The sequence below is a fragment of the Castor canadensis genome, chromosome 7 (genome assembly GCF_047511655.1).
Source record: "Castor canadensis chromosome 7, mCasCan1.hap1v2, whole genome shotgun sequence".
NCBI classification, from domain to species: domain Eukaryota; kingdom Metazoa; phylum Chordata; class Mammalia; order Rodentia; family Castoridae; genus Castor; species Castor canadensis.
The window spans coordinates 9,745,819-9,761,861 of record NC_133392.1 but is presented as its reverse complement, the minus strand read 5'-3'; the positions used below and the strand labels follow the sequence as shown (position 1 = coordinate 9,761,861).

General features: G+C 43.6%; 1 protein-coding gene across 10 annotated transcripts in view; it reads left to right on the top strand.

Annotated features, from left to right (window-relative positions):
• Plekha1 (pleckstrin homology domain containing A1) overlaps positions 1–16,043 on the top strand; it is a 78,564-nt gene that overhangs the window by 18,514 nt on the left and 44,007 nt on the right. For 6 of the 10 annotated variants that reach the window (XR_012449599.1, XR_012449600.1, XM_020171768.2 and 3 more), the window contains exon 1: positions 7,881–8,038. The exons of 1 other annotated variant lie outside the window; for it this stretch is intronic. The gene's annotated coding sequence lies outside the window, so the exon portion shown is untranslated. Of the gene's footprint in view, positions 1–7,880; positions 8,154–16,043 lie in introns of those variants that run through there. 3 more of the 10 variants (XM_020171769.2, XM_074078152.1, XM_074078154.1) reach the window with 3 other exon arrangements.

Sequence of the window (16,043 nt, the reverse complement as noted above, 5' to 3'; positions counted from 1 at the left end):
AGATCTTCTTGGCACTTCAACCATGCTTTTCCAGCTTTTTCTAATGTCACTATTTACAGAGTGCTTTTCCATTCCCTTGAATGGGAAATCCTAGAAGATGCACTGTATCACCCACTAAGCAAATGAAGAAAGTGTGGCTCAGACACAGCTGCTAAGGACAGATTCCAAATTTGAGCTCAGGTCTTCTGACTGAAAATGTTTTACTTTTTGCACATCTTTCTGTGCTCTAAGAATTACCCTCATAGGGCTAAATTCCGAGTGGCCCTGTCCATGCAGTATGTGGGATAGGGAGCGATGATCATATGGTGGGTCAGGGAAGTATTTCTGAAGAAGGCAGAACCAAACTAGGCCTAAAGGCCAGAGGGCAGTGTGGTCAGTGGAGAGCACTCCAAATGAGGTAAAAGGGCAGGGGCTGCCCAGGAGTTGGGCCAGAGCAGGACACCTGTACTAGACAAAGGACACCAAGGCTGGAATGTGGGTGGGGCCTTCACTTCCTGAAAGAAGCCCAGGAGACATATTTTCCCCACAGATCTGACTCTGGCTCTGTCTTACTTAAAGTCCTTCAATGTCCCTTTTTACAGTTCCCCAGGATAAAGCCCACATCCTTTGCCTGGCTTCAGGGCCCTCTGTCCCTGTCACTCTATCCTCCTCCAGCCCTGGCATTCTTCCGCTGACATGTCTGTGTAGGAGCTCAGATGCACTGGCTTCTCCCAGCAATGACTCAGGGAGCAACTTTTGTTTCAAAGAACCGCATGGGCAGGCCCGCCACTCCCTGGCTGGCCTCCTGCATCCAAAACAAACAGTCTGGCGGGCAGCATGTGGGCACTGGAATGAAGTGCAGGAGGGCATTTCAGGATAAGCAGGAGAGCTTCCAGAGAGAAGCTCATTTGTTGTTGGGAAACAAAGATGGTGAATCCGGGAACTGGGCTGGGTGGGAGAGTGTCTCCTATAATGACCAAACAGACATCAACATGACAGCCACCTTCACAACCTCTCTGCGGCAGAGGGATCATTTGTCCAGTGAGAAAGTCGAGCTCAGAATACTTCAGCAAAGTGGATCAAAGCCACACAGTTAGCAAGCAACAGAATCCAACTCAGGTCAGTCTGGCACCAACAACATCTCTCTGCATTTTCAGCATTATGGATCAAAAATCTTAGATCACAGAGATTATCATTTAGGTTTTCATAAAAGGCCAGTCATTTTCATATTTTAAAGTAGTTTTCCTAAACAATACTTATAATCACTTTATGACAAAAAAGCATAATCCTAGAGGCAGACCTGCTGATCCACGGTGTCGAGCTTTCCTGGTAGTGCTGTTGGGTTATATTGGCTTGAGAACTGTATGGGTGGACTTACTTCATTGACTTACATGAATGATTAGAAAGAAATCAGAGAAAAGGGGTTCTGCAATGAATTACAGAATGGCCTCCTCTCACCAGCTTCTTGGGCAGATCCAAATGCCCCACTTGGAAGGGAGTGGCAATTGGCTATGTAGTAGTGTCCAAGATGGAGCTCAATGTCTTACCAGGACTCCAACCCCCAGACTTCTCTTACTGACCAGACGAGAAGGTGGTGGGACACAATTAGAATACACAGGAGATTGGTTCTGTTGGTAAAGCCCATGATGCCGATGGCTGTCTTCCTGGCTTCTCCAGGTACTAAGAACCTCTGGGAGTTTTCTCTGCCCTTGGGCTGGCACTTCATATGCTCCTGGCTCTCCCAGCTCTTGAAAAGCTTCATTTCCTCCATATTCCTTGTGGTACTGACATGCTAAAGTCATACCCAGTTGCTGACCCAGATGTGCTCTCATTCTGACATGAAAGCAGGCAAATCCCAAGCACCAATGAGAGGTGTCACAGAGAGAACCTTGAATCAGGTATGGGGAGCTCCATGTTTGACTTTGGTTTTTTCACTTATGGTCGGTCTCCGTATCTAAAAACCAAGGCAGATAAGATCCTTGAATCTCAGCCCTTTGTGCATTAGAATCACCTAAAGATCTTTCAAAACACTGATACCACAATGAGATTCCATTATACATCTACCAAAAAGGCTAACATGAAAAGACTGACAATGTCAAGAGTTGGTGAGAATATGGAGCAACTGGAACTCTCATGTACTGCTGCTGGGAGTGAAATTGCTTACCACTCTGGAAAGCAGTATTACTGTTTCTTATAAAGTTAAATATACTCTTACTCTATGACATACCAATACAATTTGATATCCAAGAGAAAAGAGTACAAATATCCACTAGAATTGCACAAGAATTTCTCAGCAGCTTTATTCAGAAGAGCTCCAAACTAGAAACCCACACATCCACCAACAGAAAAATAGACAAATTGTGTTTGTTCACAGAATGAAATATTACACAATAAGCAACACACAATAACACAGATACAATGTTGAGCAAAAGAAATATAGAACCCAAAGAGTATGTAACATACTGTGTTATGAAGTTTAAAAGAGGCAAAACTAATCTAAGATGATAAAAATTAGGAAAGTGAGACTGGCTGTCATAGGGAAGTCTTGTGGGGTGTCAGAAATATATCTTGCTCTGGGGGTTGGATACACAGTAAATGGAACATTATAGTTAAGAGTTGTAGACTTCATATTCAAGATATACATCAATACAGAATAAAAAATAGGGGAAAAAGCAATAGCAATGCTATTCTTATGACCAGAGATTCTGATTGGATTTTTTTTAAAGCACCTCCAATAACTCTAGTGTGCAGCAGAGCTTGACATGCCCTGAAGGTGTCCCCCTTAAAGACCTTCCTTCTCCAAGGTTCCAGGATTTGATACAGAGGCCAGCTGCTGGGCTTATCCTGGAATGCACAGACTGCGGTGACGGCTCAGGAAATCAGTGCCGAGCTCTCTTTTATCTGAAGGAAGTCTTGCATGAAGGGCTGGTGCAGAGAAGTCTGCTGAAATCTCCAGCTTGGGACAATCTGTCTCTGTCACCCAGCCACCCCCGTGCAGGCTTCTCCCAGCCAGCCCCTGCGTACACCTGCTCTTGGCTGGAGCCCAGGCTTGGCATCCCTTCTCAGACCCTCGAAAGCCCCGCTGAGGAGGCAGGGAAGCCGTAATTCAAATAAGCCACAGTGAGGCTGGGTGAATAATTGTGAATGGAATTCATGGTTGAGACTTCTGGTTCTCACAGCTGCGATGGGGGAGATCACCATGGGAACTCTGAGTATTGTTCAGTGCTGACTGCAGCTTCCATTGTTGGGCTCTGATTACAGCTTTTGTTTCACTATAAAGTACAGTTATTAAATGCCATTCGGGAACAAAGATGTATTAACATGCCAGGGGGCCAGAGAAGGCACACTATTTTTAGAGCTGCCTCTGCTGTTTGCAGGGGGTGGGGCAGTTGTGGAGGGGATGGAGCAGCCTTTTAGGTGAAAGCAGAAAGTTTCTGAGGGAGCCAGAGAGGATTGAACACAATGAAGCCATCAGTCTTTTCCTGTCTACCTGTTGCAACTTACTTATTTTTGTGGCCAGGAGAGAGGGGGTGGGGTGCACTTGAGAAGACACAGCAAGGTTCTCACTGTAGACAGTTACCCTGAGCCCTTCCAAGACAGGACTCTACTTCCTGCTCTGGCCCTGCTCTCCAGCCATCCTAAACTCAGACCCTAGATCACAATCTCATCCTACTCACCTTAGTATGTGTGAGGTCTGTAGCAGTTAAAGGAATTTTAGAATCTACCTACTATAGGGGCCAGAGATGCTGAATGTGTTATCTTTTGCCTTGTGCAGGTAGGCTCAGAAATTGGGCTACCTGCCTAATGCAATTGCTGGCACTAGCAGTGCTGTTCTATGTACCAGAGCTGTAGATACTATTTCATTTAAGATTCATGATGAGGCCGCAAAGGAGGGACTATTTTTATCTCCATTTTACAGATGAAGAAATGTTAAAGCTCAGAAACATAAGGTGCCAGCTCAAGGTCACCCAGCTGGCCAGTGCAGATAGACTCCAGAGCCCCTGCCCTTGCCTTCCTTTCCTGGGATGGAGCCCATGACAGACAGAGTTTCATGGTGAAAACTGTGATTTTTGTGCTTCTCTTCCTTGATGGTCAGAGAATGGCTCACAGCCACCCTTCTAGAACACTTGAGACATTGGTTCTTGTTGTGGAAAGTTAATTACATCTTCTGGTAAATGGAGAGATGGATGAGAGAAATCATTAGGCTTTAACTAAAGGAGGAGTTTGGCTGGATTTGGACAGGTAAGTAGCAGGGATCTGAAAGGAATTCTAATAAGCTGAGGAGCTTGGGAAACAAAGATGAAACCATCCCCAGAGCCTCTCCCAGCTTTGTCTGGAAAGAGGCTTCACCTTCTAGAATGTTCCCCACTTTAATGCTGCAATTACCAACTTAGCAATGGCCCTGAATGATCACCTTAACTTCAGAAAACCTTTCTTTTCAAGTGCGAGTGACACTTTGGAGCAAAGAGTCCACAGGTGTGGGTGATAGCAGGTAATCTGTGCCTCTCAATTTTAGGGCTTACCAACATCCCAGAACTGCCTGCTATATGTGGTCAGAATAATTAGAGTATGATCTAACCAGGGTATCTGATATGCCTGGCACCTCCCAGACCCCAGAGACCATAGAGTTGCTGAGGACCTTTAGGGCTCCAGTAGCATGAGGAGGTTTTATCAATCAGTCAGGGTTAGGAAACTTTCCTTGTTGCCTGATGATCAGAAGGCAGGAAAAACCTGATTCTGCCCTCTATAGGTCTTAGAGGCCCTGACCTTTTATTTGTCCTCTTGCCGGCCTGGGATCGGGGCTGATTCCTGAGCTGTTCAGAAATTTACTATTCTTGCACCTGGGTAAGCATGACTTGTGGATACTCCTTCCTGCTCCTCCTGGCAGAAGATTGTGCTCAGCTCTGGGTTGCAAGAATTAGCTCCAAAAGGAGATGCTAGTCACTTCATTTGTAGTCTGGGCAGGTCCCTTTACATGGTCTGCCCTGGGTAATTACTAAGGACCATCCTCCCCCATCACTATTTTGTTGCCAGATGTGTGGGCGCAGCTGGCTTCCCAGTCACCTGACTACAGTTACAGAAGCAACCCCTGATGTTCTCTCTGGCTCTACACTACACTGAAAAAGAGGAACAAGCTGTTTTTAACTCTTTGCTATCCAGTTTCTGGAGTGGACACAGAAAAACAAAGCTGGATTCAGAGAGTGTTTGATTCATGTTTAGTTCTTGTCCTATCTTGGTTCTGATTTCTAGCTAGGCCAGGATTTACTTCTGGAATTGCTCCTGTTTGACTGCTGATTGTGACTCTTTCCATAAGGGGGGCTTGTGGCATTCATTGTTCAGCAGCTTCTTTCAAGGCACTAAGGACACAGAGATGAACGAAACATAAAGTCCCTGTATGTGTGTAGGGTTACGTTATACTGAGATGGGAAGAAAATAAATAAGACATATATGTAATTTATATTCTTATTTATATAAGTAATATGTAACCATTGTTAAGGAGAAAAAAATCAAGCAGAGAACTGAGCTATGAAGTGTCCATGGGGGAAGGAAAGTCAAGTACTGTATTAGAGGGGTGACTAGGACTCAGTAATAGTGTGTGCCTTTCGATCAGTCACATGACTTCTCTATGCTTCTCTACTTACTTTTGTCAAATGGAGAATTTTTCAAAGGGGCTGGTGTCATATTGGACGATCTAGGGCCCAGCATTAAGCATGTAGAAAGGGCTCAAGAAACACCTTTGAACAGAACATCAAAGTACTTTACACATGCAAAGCATGATGATGATGGTAATCCTGACGTTTTAAAGTTAAATTGCAACCCTTGAATTCAGATTCCTCCTCTTTCTTCAGATGACAAGAATACGTGGAATATTCCAGCATGCTCCAGTGACTTCAGTGGGCTTTGACTGTTCTTGGTTTGTTCTCAGACTGTAATTTCAACAGGGGAATATTCCACATACTTTTTTTTTCTTTAAATAACACTGAAAGCACTGTTATGTAACAAAACCTCTCCATCCAAAAAAAGTCTGAGGAAAAGCAGAGAGAGTTCCCCTCTCCCCCAGTCTCTGAACTTATTGGCTGATCAGGAGTTATCAAGTTCTGGCTATATCCCAACCTCAGAGTAGCTCTAGGATTACTTTGCTGTGTGTCTTTGAGCAAATTTAATCACTTCTCTGGCTCACCTCATTGTATATAGACATGGCTCTCAAAGTCAAACAATATTTAGGGCTCATTAAGAAAACAAAACAAAACAAAAAAGAGCAAAGGAATGATTTCACAGTAGTCAGTGGAGTCAAATGGTAAATAACAACCAGGGAATGCTTTCCTCTGGGTTAGGCTAGAAGAAGTAAGAGGCTTCCTGCTTCAGTGGTCTGCTGACTTCAGGGCTAGAGGTTTCAGATCAAATAAAAGGTACTAAATTTGAATTACAGATAAACAGGAAATTTCTGTTAAGTATGTCTCAAATATCCCAGATGGAAATTTCTAGGGCTCTAGAGCTGAACAGCTAGGGATTCCTTCCAGATCTTTGGGCCAGGAAAGGCCAGCTCAAATGCCTAGAAAAATCAGACAAGTGATATCTGGATTTTTATGTGAAAAGTCTTTATTTTTAAATGTTGGCCACATATCAGTTAAATCAACAAAAATCCTTTGTGGATCAAAGGAAACAGTCTTGGCTGGCTTATTTATAGACTCTGGGGAGTCTAAACTCTTTCAAACCATCATACAGAGGAGGAAATGAGACCCCAGAGACAGGTACAGCAAGGCTGCACAACTGAGGTTTCTCAAAAGGTAACCAAACAATCACCTTGGATGAAAAGCAGCTGAAGGTGAGCAGTCTGGAAGCCAGCACGGGAGTATTCCATGCAGGTGTTTTCACCTCCATCAGTTTATCCAACTCTGAGAACTGCATGACCTATCTCTGGACATTGATGGTCTCATGTACATCTTCTCATAGGAAGGATATTCCTAAAGGTGTTGATAAAGGTTTTGAAGGGGGAGGGCTTGTGATCTAAGGCTGTGCAGGAAGAGGGAAGGAAGGGCACAAGAGGAACAGGTATTTATTGAGAGCCTAATGTGTGCTGTGCATTACATACTGTGTATGAAAATATCAGCTGAATATTTCTCATCTTCGGGTTTCAGCTCAAATATCACGTCCTCAGAGACCTGTTCCTAACCACCTAGAGAGGCCTGCCCTGACACTCTCTGGAGCCTGCCCATTTCTGCAACACATTTAAATCTGTAACAATTGGTTCAAGGGCTAGCTCTCCTATTGAATGCAAGCTCTACGAGGGCAGGTACTTGGCGCATTGTAGTTGCTCAACAAATACGTTAAATATTCCTAAATATTTATGTGAACACACCCGTCCTGAAAGAATTTCGACTAATCCTTCAAGTGTCTCTTAGCGTCTTGTACTATAAACACCTTCCTAAGGAGGAAGCTGGAGATGCATTTCCAGGGAGAAAGAAATGGTTAGGTGCTTAAAATTGGCGTACAGAACTCTGAAGCGCTTGCTGGGAACGATAGTGGGACAGCTTGCAAACAAATTATCTGCGAACGAACCAAGCCTATTTTTAAAGATTCCTGCGCCTCGACTCTGGGCGATGACATCAGAGAACCCGGAGTTCCAACACCCAGCCAAGCCTCGTGGTCCTGGAAAACTACGTTTCCCAGGATGCAGCGCGGCGCCGGAACCCGGCGCTCTGCGCGCGGTTCTCCCCCGCCCCCAACCCTCCCACCCAGAGCGACCTGGGGTCACCACCCAGGAATCAGGAAGACGCCCATCTTCGGCCCGCCACGCCGCCGGGCGCGCGCGGAGCCTTTCGGGACTTGTAGTCTGGCGGGCTGGGAGTGTCCGCTACGGAATCTCAGCCGCCGTCTGGTGGGGGGGGGGGGCTGAGTCGGTACGTGCGCGCGTGCGCAGTGCGCGGGCGGGCCGTCGTGGGCGCCGCTCCTGGCAGCTGGGTGCCTGTGGGATCCTGGACCGCGGCGGCACGGGTGCTCCGGGCCGAGGCCGCAGTAAAGTGGGGCGTGAGGCGCACGGCTGCGCCGGGGCGGGGAGGTGAGGCCGGGCGCGGACTGTGAGGCGGCAGCGGCGGGAGGACGCATTCTGGGAGCGGGCGAGAGGTGTCGGTGCGTCCGCCCCGGGGCTGGCGGCGGCGGCGGCGGTGGCGGTGGTGAGTGCGGGGTCGCGCCCCTTCCCCGCGCGTCCGCCAGGCGCGCGCGGCGTTTGGTCGAGGCCACCCGCCGGCGTCCCTGCGCGCGGGCGTCCTGGACCCGCTGCGCCCTGAGGGCTGCCGGGACCTCGGACTGGGCTGCCGGGGCGGCGAGGCTCGTGCGGTGGGTCGCGGGGCGGAGGAGCTCGCTGCTCGGCTGTCCCCGCCGAGGTTGCCGGCATCCCTCCCTCCTCCCCCCGCGGGCCCTCCCTGGACGTGCCGCCCGCCGTCCGGGGATTCCCGCGGCGACGCCGGTCCCGGTGGCTCCACACGGGCCGGCGGTGTGGGCAGCCTAGTCCAGATGGCTGTCGCTCCGGCCGGGACAGCCGGCGTGCAGTGTGTATGGTGTCCCCTCGCACCTTCGCGGGCGGGTGGCCAGTGGGAGGGTGGAAGTGACTTGCCCAAGATCACGCCGGTGGGACCGGGACCGGGGGCGGGGCGGGGGCACCAGAACGCGGGGCTTGGGCTTCGAGGCATGCCGCCGAGCGCAGCTGTTAGGGCCGTCTTGGGTGGTTTGTGGTTTGTTTCGGATGCTTTCTGTTGACCCTCCCGGGAAGATGATCGGAGGGAAAGTGGTAGTGTCAGAATGAAAGCCGCTGGGTGTGCTGCGCCCCGAAGCAGAGCATGTATCACGGTCCGTGTAAACACTGAAACCCCATTGCCCTGTTGGGGACAGGTCCTAGAACCGCCTTAAGGAACAGATACTCAGGCTGGTCATGCTATTTTCCTCTTCCATCTCCCTTTCCAACCCTCTGTAATGCTTGCCAGCTTTAATATTTTCTTTGCTTTAATGAAGTCATCGCCCTTTGTGAATTCGTTTTCTAACTAGAAAATCTTATTTCCGGTGTGCTTAATGACTGGAACAAATAGCCCACTCTGAGGTTTGTACCACTGTCACCTGTCTTAGAATTTTACTGAGCAGTCTGCTTTATTTCCCCCACATACCCAGCTCGCCTCCTTTCTATGTTTAATGCCTTTGAAGAATTTACAGCAAAGTTTGAGTGAGCCTTATGTGATTCAGAGAAAAACTTGAAAAAAGAATAGTTTTGTAAAACTGTTTTTCTTCACTTTCTGGAGAACTTGAAGAACTGTTACTTCAAAAATAGTAAGATTTGTTCTGACTAAAGTGCTGTCTATCACTTTCATAATCTTAATTTTTCATGTTGACACACTTGTACCAAAAAATATTTCCCCAAATAAGTTTGTTTAGATATTTCTTATCTTGGCCAAATCATCCCAAGGGAAATTACATTTTAGGGCACTGGTGCGTTTAAACGAGAATATTAAGCTCGAAAGAATTTGAGTTGATAGGTAATTTGTTTTATAGTGCCATAAACCTACAGTGTGTCTGTCGACAGGTTTCTCTTGAAGAGCATGTGCTGATCAAGGTAGCAGGCTGTGTTTGTCTTTGGGGGTAAGCAGGGGATAACATTTGCCACATTTGCCACACTGAGAATATATGATATATATGTTGCTTTCTATCTCTTTATGTTTTTCATTAGTAATTTTATTGTTGCTGGGTGTGGGTAGAGTAGCAGGTTTGTATCTTTTACTTTCTAGTTTTAGCATTGTAGCAAAATAGGAAAGAGGTGGTGTGTAAATTTGTCATAGACTAGGAGAGACAGTGGAACAGGATAAGTGTACAATTGTGAGGAAACTGCCTGAGTTCATAAGCCGGAAGGACCTTTTTAGAAGTGTTTAAGGATGTTAAGAATAGCATTGGGTTCTTTTCTTTAAAAAGTCATTGTGGGTAATATTCAAGTACTGGTTGATAAAATATGGGATATAATGTTATTGAAAACTCCTGGGAAGATACTTGGGAAAGGTAGAACATTTTACATTTTTATTGGGACCTTTTCCTAAAAACATTTAATAGAGGTTTTTTAAAAATTATTTTTGGAGGGCTGGGGTTTTGTACTTGCAAAGCAGGTGCTCTCCTGTTAGAGCCATGTCTCTTGTCCTTAACAGAACTTTTAAAAAAGTGACTTTTTGACCTAAGGGTGAAAGTTCTTTACTATTATTCTTAAGTCATATTGCAAACCTCACAGTTACCTTGACTGTATTAAAATTTGTAACCCATAATAAAATCTAAGAAATAATTTATTAGTATGATTTAAGTCAGATTTTGACATTGACATATTGATGTTATTCTTGTTCCTGTTTAACTGTCATTTAAGAATGAGCAAGATAGTTTTCTGAGCAGAATCTAGTAACTTCAGATGTGACATTAGTTACTCACACTCTACTTTTATTAGAAAGAAAATTTCAAGTAATTCCCTCATTTGATTCTAGCTGTGAGCTAAGGTAATACACAAATAATTACTTTTTTCACCTTGAGCAGTTTACTTTTGGTAATATTTAGACTTTATTTTAAATTTCAAGATTTTAAAAGATCATTTCAGATCTGCAGTAGTATAATAAAATAGATTCAGTAGGAGATGAATATTAAAGTTTAGTTCTAAGATTTTGGACCATTTGTGAGTACACAGCATTTGGAAATTTGTGGACTTGGTATCTGAAAGGACTTCGTGGGGCAGATGCTTGGTAGCTTTAGATACTTGCCTGTAATGCTTAATTATTTTCAGAAGCACATATGGGATGTTTTCATGTAAAAATAAAGCTTCCTGCTAATATTTGCTAAGCAGTAGCACTGTTACAATTAGTACCTTTAAACTTTAACCTTCAGTAATATTTTTGCTTGTAGGTACTGTGTGGTAAAGAACATGTGGGTTTGGAATTCCTAGAAGATACTCAAGCATTTGTTTGCTGTTTGTTTTAGTAAGCTTTTTGACTAGTTGAATAACTTTGATTTGGGAAGCTAGTATTTTGAGGATTTTAAATCAAGTTATCTTTGAACTGGAATTTCTTTTGAATGTAAAAAAAATTTGAGTAATTTAGGATTTTCTTTTAAAAATTAATTATGTTTTAGAGTAAAATACTGTTTTCAAATGAAACTGTTACCGGACTTGTCAATCTCGTAACTTCACTCTCAAATAAGTTGGGGTTTTACCCCTTTGGGCAGCCTCACCTTTTATAGTTTAGCCACTGAGTTCTAGGTTCTGGATTCAATTCTGTCTCTTCTGGAAGAAACGACAGTTACAAGCAGTGGATGGGGAAGTGATCTAGGAGGATTTCTAGTGTGGCTTCTTACCTGTTAATGGTAAATCCTTCTTAAGAATTTCCATGTCAGGTGTTCTCTGCCATTACTAAGGGTGGTCATGCAGTTCCCACATGGTCAGGTTATGAACATTCCAAGCTTGGTGAGAACAAACACATGATAGTTTTAATTTTCATCGTTCACTGCTTTCAACTCTGTAGATTCTTTCTCTCCATTCCTCCTCACTGCCTCATGACATCATAGCCTTTCTATCATTTACAGCTATTAAAAGCTCTAGTCTATCTATTCCAGTTTAAACCAGCAATCTCACATTCAATTTAGAACTCCTTTCCTCCCTTTCCTCAGGATCAGGTCACTTACTGCCTCATGCATTTGGGGTAGGGAGGATTATGGTATGATTCTGGAATACCTCTTTTCTTTTGCCTTTTCAGGGATCTATTTGGACAGGGGCTATTCACAAGAGGAATGGAAAAATTTATCTGGTTCTTCTAAAGCCCTTCTTGATTAGCAGTTACAACCCATTCATGTCCACTGTTAGACAGCCAAACTGGCATTTTTGGTGACATCTTGCAGGGAGACTCCTTACTGCACAGTTCCAGGATATGAAGTTTTCTGTGGCTGAATCTTTTCCAACCCACATATTGCTTGCCTGTTTCCATGAGTGTATGGAGTGAGTTGGGGTAAGAATCTTTTCTCTCTGCAGCCAGATATTTTGATAATGGCAAGACCACTGAGTCCAGGTACTTCTGCAGTTTCCACTTAAGCCACTGGCAACTCATTTCCTTCTGATGCCAAATGGTAGCATGTGGCTGCTTAACTTTCCCACTTTTCTTGCTACTTCTTATCAGTTCTTTGTCCCCTTGCTCAAGTATGCAGAATCAGTCATACAGTCTACTGAAAGAATGTGATGCTAGTCTCCCTGTCATTTAAGCACTTCAGATCTTGGTTAATAGTGTCTTTGGAAGCTCCTGCCACTGTTTTTGGGTGAGTGCCTTCTTCCTTCACCTGTGTTCTCCCTGAAGACTTGAGATACTTCTAATTTTTTCCTCTTTTTTGTCAATTGTTTCTGCAGAGGGCAAGGATGGTAAGGTGGTGATTAGTGTATGTGTGGGAGGGAGGTGGGGGGCCGTGCCTGACTAGAGATGTCTGATCCTTAATGTCTGTATGATCTACCCTCTGTGTCCACAGATTCAGCCAACCACAGATGGAGAATATTCTAAAAAAACTGCATCTTTGCTAAACATGTTTGGGCTTTTTTCTTGTCATTATTCCCTGATAATACAGTACAATTGTTTACATAGCATTTATATTGTGTAATTTCTAAGTAATCCAGAGATGCTTTACATTATAGAGAGGATGTGCATAGATTGTGCAAGTGCTCAGCCCTTTGAGGTGAGGCACTTGAGCATCACAGCCTTTGGTATCTGGGTGGGGGAGGGTCTTGGAACCAACTCCTTCCTGTGAATAAGGAGGGGATGACTGCATCTCCTTAGCTTTATTTTTGTCAGATTCTAGGGTAACAGGATTAGGCCCATGAAAAATCTAATTAACATATAATAATGTGAAGTTCTGTGAGGGGATTTTTACTGCAGAATTTAATTTTTCCTTCTTTCTGATTTTTGTTGTGTTTTGCTTTATTTCTTGGTTCTTGACTGATGAAATGTTAACTGATTCTGTTAATTTATGACTGATTTGTAAGCTCTAACTAGTCTTAGAGCATATGGAAATCTAAAGGATAAATTTGAGGAGGGGTTAATAATTTAATTTTATCTGTTCTTGCCTAATGCTAATTTTACTAAGAATAGAAATTCAAATAGGAATGTAGTGTTTGGGCCTTTTTCTGTCATCTAAACAAGCCAGTTAAATCTGCTAAGTGATTTCTTATGAGGAAAAAACATTGTATCTGGAAACTTCAACATTAGTATTTGGAGCAGTAATTATGGGTTAGTTAATACCTCATTCAGCAGATAGTTTGTGAGTGCCTTCCATCTATTAGCTGCTGTTGTAGGCATTGGAGAAACAACGGTGAATAACATAAAAAGAAAATATTTCTGCTCTCCTGGAGCCTACATTGCAGTATGGGAAAGCAAATAAAAGTATAAAACGTTGTCATTTGTTAGATTTTTTTTGTGTGTGTGTGTGGTACTGGGGTTTGAACTCAGGGCCCAGCAGCACTTGCTAGGCAGGCACCCTACCACCTGAGCCACGCCCCAGCCCATTTGTTAGATATTGATAAAATGCTCAAGAGAAGAGTGAAGTAGAAAGTGACAGTTGAGTAAAAGGCCCTGTGGATGAGTTCAGTGGCCAGAGAAATGAGCCAGGAGAGCATGTGTATTGGGATGGGGTGAGTAGGGAGGTGAGGCCTTTGGGTGTTTATAAGGACTTTGGTTTTTACTTTGACTGGGATGGGATCCCATTGAAATAATGGTTCTTACCCTTAGCTGAACATTAGAATTATTTGGGGAGCTTATAAAAAGTACTGATGCCTGGACCCCATCCCAGAATATCTGATTTAATTAGTCTGGTTGGGGTGCATCAGGAAATCCTGGCTATTAGTAATTTCAGAAACTCCAAGGTAATTCTAATAAGCAGCTAAGGTTGATATTCACTGCTTTGAAGATTTTCAACACATAGTGTTGGAGAGTATGACTCTCCTTGTTTGAATTCTGGCTCTGCTATTTCCTAACCATGTGCCTTTGGGTGAGTGGTTCAGTTTTCTCATCTGTAAAATTATTATTATAAGGCTGGAGGCATGGCTCAAACAGCGGAGCGCCTGACTTACAAGCACACAGCTATGAGTTCAAACCCCAGTACCACAAGAAAACAAGACAAAAATCAGAGATCCTTAACTTGCCAGGGGCTGGTGGCTCATGCCTATAATCCTAGCTACTTGGGAGGTGACATCAGGTAGATTGTGGTCTGAGGCCAGCCTGAGCAAATAGTTCACGAGACCTTCCATCTTCAAAATACTAGAGCAAAATGGACTGGAAGTGTGACTCAAGCTGTAGAGCACCTGCTTTGCAAGTACACAGCTCTGAGTCCAAACCCCAGTCCTATCTCTCCCCCGACACTCCGCCAAAAAATTGTTGTTATACAAGTGGTTTTTTTTCTCCCCAGTACTGGGAATTGAACCTAGGGCCTCATGCTTGCAAGGCAAGCACTGTATCACTTGAGCCACACCCCCAGCTAAAATTGTTATTATAAGGATTAAACTAATCTTTAAATATTTAGAATACTTGGAAAGTGGTTATATATATGTGTTTATTCAGTAAACACTTGAGTGTGTGTTTTAATGAGAGCATTCTGACTGCCTTGTTGAGACTAGATTGAAATGGGGCAAAAGCAGAAGGAAGGAGGTCCTTGCAATGATCTGGGTGGGAGGCGATGGCCACTTGGAGTAGCGGCGAGCAGGGGAAGCAGTGGGATGCTAGGTATAGAGCCAGCCGGATTTGTTGATGGATTGCACATAGAGAAATATGTTTTGCTTGAATAACTGGAAGATGGGAGGTAGTTTTATGAGTTGGGGAAGACCAGAGGGTCAAGTTTATGTGAGGAACATGTGGGCCTCAGTTCTGTAAGTTCAAGATGAATTTAGATAAGTAAATAGATGTGTATAATGGACAGTGGTAGCCATGCATCTAGAGTTCAGCGCTGGAAATACCAGTTTGGAACCCTTGCTAGTTAGACCAGTGAGAATGAGTAGGCTCAACAAGAGACCGAGTGCATATAGAAAAGGGGCCCACAGACCACATTACCTGGGACACTTCCCCTTTCAGAAGTTTAGGAGATGAAATGCCTCCTTCTGTTTCTGATGTTCTCTAGGATGAAAGACAATAGCACTTATTTCAGCTTTTAAAAACAGCTTTATTTAAATATAATCCACACAGTACAATCCACCCATTTAAAGTGTACAATTCAAAGGTTTTTAGTGTATTCATAGTTGTATAGCCATCACTACAATCAGTTTTAGAATATTTTTATCACTCCTAAAAGAAACCCCATACCTTCCTATCCCTAGGAAACTCATTTCTCTCCTATCCTTTATCAGTAAATAACCACTAATCTACTATCTGCCTTTATTGATTTGCCATTCTGGATATTTCATACAAAGTGTGGTCTACTGAAGGAGAAGTGGTACCCATTAGAACCTAGCTTCCAGATTTCTTAGATTTTAAATCATCTGGTAAAGTGGGGGGCCAGTAGATCTCTCCATTGTAGAGATACATCATTCTCTTTGTAATCAGTAAGAAAACTATCGGTGATATTTTGAGATTACGTGAATATTCTGTTCCCTCACAGTACTTCTTTGGGTGGTTTTAGTGTTTATTGAAAATGCTTGCTTAAATCACTGATTACATTGGGTTTGCAGTATTTTTCTGTTGCCATATTTTCAAAGATCATGAGTTGATAGTATTTCAAATTCAGATGCATTGAACAGCTTTTTCTTTTGTGTTTATACCTCTTTTCACTTGTTTTGAAAATCTTCCTAATAACACATTTCTTATATCTTACTAATTTTATTTTAAATATAATCAGTAGTGTTTATATATTTACATTAACCTGTCATGTACGTTAAGTCCTATCACATATGTAAAATCGTTTCAGATTATAATACTAAGAAGGAATGCTGCATATAGGATCTATGCATATGTGATCTTGTTAAATAGTTCCAGATTAGCCTCAGTAGGGTTTTACACTGTACATTCTCACCAGCCATGTAAAAGAGTTCTTAT